The sequence below is a fragment of the Galeopterus variegatus genome, unplaced genomic scaffold, assembly GCF_000696425.1.
Source record: "Galeopterus variegatus unplaced genomic scaffold, G_variegatus-3.0.2 Scaffold8915, whole genome shotgun sequence".
Lineage (NCBI taxonomy): Eukaryota > Metazoa > Chordata > Mammalia > Dermoptera > Cynocephalidae > Galeopterus > Galeopterus variegatus.
The window spans coordinates 67,780-71,657 of NW_007735026.1; positions in this window are offsets into that span (position 1 = coordinate 67,780).

Consider the following 3,878-nt stretch of genomic DNA (forward strand, 5'->3'; position numbering starts at 1 on the left):
CCAGGCATTTGAAAATAAACAATAAATTATCATTAATTTTAGACATCTAGCACTACTACAGGACAGTAGAACTGTTTCTTCCTCTCTGGCTGCAATTCGGTAACCTTAACCAACCACTTTCTGCCCCCCACCCCTGTATACTCCTCAGCTTCTAGCAATCACAATACCACTCTCTGCTTCTATAAGCTCACTTCTTTTAGCTCTCACATATCTCACCCCTTCCCATGGCATATTTAGAGGAATAAAAAAAATGTAATGGGTGGGTGAAGGGTTTCCAATCCATTCACAAGGCATTTTTTTTTAATTAAAAGACATACTTTTAATGTGTTAGAATAATTCTGAAATATTAAGTTAATTAGTGTAAGTGGTTTGAGTTTTCTTGTCCTGATTTTGTCTTAACTTTTATTTATAATGCTTATGGTTAAACCTAAAATATGCCTTCTCTGATACTTCTTTTGGGTGTTTCTTACTTAGGCTGCCTTTATTCTTTCCAATAATTCTGTGGAAATGTTTTTCCTGGTACTGACATTTCTTCCAGGTAATCCTGACTTTACCTTTCCCATAAGATTGCTGGGAATCTTCTGACTTTACCTTTCCCATAAGATTGCTGTGGCTTCCTTCTCCTCCCATCACTATTTCTAATCAAATGGCTCTCTCTTTCATACTGATGGAATCCATGTCAATGTATTGAAATTGCAGCCTGAAATACATTATGAATTTATGTAGTGTATTATTTGCAGCAGATTACATGCCTTTAGTACTGACTCGAATTCCCTATAGGTGGACACATAAAAAATAACAAATTAATAACTTTAATAAAATCTATCCTCCAAGTAGTACTTTGAATTCAAGTAAAGATAACTCATTTACTAATTTGTTTAACTATGGTACTATGCAGGAAGTATATATTTTTGTTTCTTCAAACTTCAATTTCTTGCTAATTTTTACTTTTTAAATTCTAAAATATGTTTAGGTGTAGATTGTTTACTTTCATTAATATTTTAATTACTGTTTTTATGAACTATTTTATGATGTTTAGATAGTAGTCACCTTGTTGATATTGTAATGAATCTATAATCAACAATATATAATTACGTTTAGTACCATGAAAGAAAAATAATGTTTATTTTTTGTCCCATTTGCCACAGATTTCTGTTAGTAGAAACATATAAACATTATCAAAAATTTAAATTTCCAAAGCAATACAAATGGCCAAGTATTTAGCCAAAAAGGACAAAATAATGCTAAGTATTGAGAAACATTTGTATGAAACATAAGCTATTATACAATTTTTATATTCAATCAAGGTCCATCTTTCCCTCCAAATCTTGATTATTTTTATTCAAAGAAATATAGTGGAATAATAAGCCAGGCACAGAAAGAGAAATACCACATGTACTCACCTAAAAGTAGGAGCTCAAAAAATAAATAACACACAAAAAAAAAAGAAAGAAAGAAAGAAACGTACAACAATCATAATAATTCGTTGAGCATTCAAATGAGAAAACGGAACTGATACGAGCCACCTACGTTGGGAAAGGGGGATGGGGAGGGGAGTTAGCGACAAAGTGATAAAAGGACATGAAAAAATTATAACATTGTGTAATGTTGAATATCCTATTTATCCTGGTTTGAGTATCACATATTGCATACAGATATTGATATTTAACACTGTACCCCACAGTGTACCCCACACGGTACCAATAAGTATTTTTCAATTTAACAAAAGAGAAATCAGCTCATAAAAATGTACAACCCAGGAAGATGCTACTCTGTCAAACCAACCTAATGTAGTACACTCTATATTTGAAGTAATTGTAATACTTCATTTTTTAAATCTTTAAATATCTTTATTGTCTTTATTTGTATTTTTGTATTTTTTTATTCTATGAAATTTCAAAAGCAGTTAATAGTGCTCCTTTCAAGGAACAGTTGGCTTTAAAAAATGTTTAGTATTAATGTTTAAAACAGCTTTATTGAGATATAACTCACATACCATACGATTCATCTATTTGTAGTGTACAATTCAATAGCTTTTAGTATATTCATAGAGTTGTGCAACTTTTACAAAATCAATTTTATAATATTTTCATTACCCAAAGAAACCCCTTTCCCCTTAGTCATTATTCTCCAATTCCACCATCGTTCCCCAGTCCTATCCAAGCACTAATCTACTTTCCCTCTCTGTGGATTTTCCTAACCTGGACATTTGCATATAAATGGAATATGTGACACAATGTGTGGTACTTTATAACTGGCCTCTTTGACTTAGCATAATGTTTTCAAGGTTCACCCATTTTGTTGAATATATCAGCACAATCAGCCTTCCCTATTTGTGGGTTCACATCCGTGTATTCAATCAACCGTGGTAGAGTTCTATATATTCATATAGAGTTACAATATGACTCTGCAATCCCACTCCTAGGTATATACTCAAAATAATTAAAAACAGGTATTCAAACAAATACACGTATATGAATATTCAAAGTAATGCTATTCACAATAGCTAATGATGGAAATCAACTTTAATTAACATATTTTGTCCATCATTATTTACTCCAATATTGTAAAATAAATATTAAAGTCATATTGGTATAGATGTGTAAATTATAGCTAATAATTTTATTCAATTGCTAAAATATCTAGAATTCTGGCATTGTATTCCAGTGGTCCATCCTTTGATACACTATATCATTTGTTTGCATGTCAGAAGGGACTTTTTTTTTAGTGATTCACTAGGTATTCTAATGTGATTTAATAAGAAAATGCCTAATATAATTTATTTTAAAAATTAACAATTTTTATAGTTAGACATAAATAGTTATAATCACACAAGAGTTACACTTCCTCCATATCCTCACCAGCATTTGTTATTGTTGTCTTTTTTATAATAACCTGTTCACCTGGGGTGAGGTGATATTTCATTGTGGTTTTGATTTTCATTTCCCCAATAATTAGTGATGATGGGTATATATATTTATATATTTATATACCTATTGGCCATTTGTATGTCTTTGTATGTCTTCTTTTGAAAAATATCTAAGTAGGTTGATAACTCATCAGATTTGTAGTTTACCAATATTTTCTCTCATTCTGTACGTTGCCTCTTTACTCTGTTGTTTCCTTTGCTGTGGGGTGGCTGATTATTTTGTTGTGATCACTTTAGTCTTTTGCTTTTCTTGCCTGTGTATTTGAGGTCTTATTTAAAAATTCCTTGCTCAGACTAATGTTATGAAGCACTTCCCTTGTTCACATTGGTCTACTTGTGCTTTTCTTGCCTGTGTATTTGAGGTCTTATTTAAAAATTCCTTTCTCAGACTAATGTTATGAAGCACTTCCCTTGTTTTTTTTCCTTGTAGTTTCATAGTTTTGTCTTTTACGTTTAAGTCTTTAAACATTTTGAGTTTATTTTGTATATGGTGAGAGATAGGGGTCTAGTTTTGTTCTTCTGCAATGTCCATGCTTAATTACTCTTCAAGTAAACAAATCTTGGAGTTGAAATAAAGCAAAACAAACAGCAGAAGCAGATGTGAGTTGAGGAGAAATGTGGTTGCTTCTTTTGTGTGGTCCTTCCTCACTGGGTATATACTTTGTGAAATGATGACAAATGCAAGGTCATATCACATACATAGAGGTTAAAGATAGAATTACAAACTGAGTAAGAATTTAGGATTATAAGAATTCCTAAAATCAGCCTAGGCTAGCTATTCAGATCCTAGCACACACTTATGTATATTAGCCATTTTTAGTGTCTTTTCTTATTTATTCTTTTGTAATTTTTAAAATGTTATTTCAATTGACAAATCATAATTGTATTAAATTTATGGAGTACAATGTGATGTTTTGATATATTAATACAATATGGAATAATTAAATCA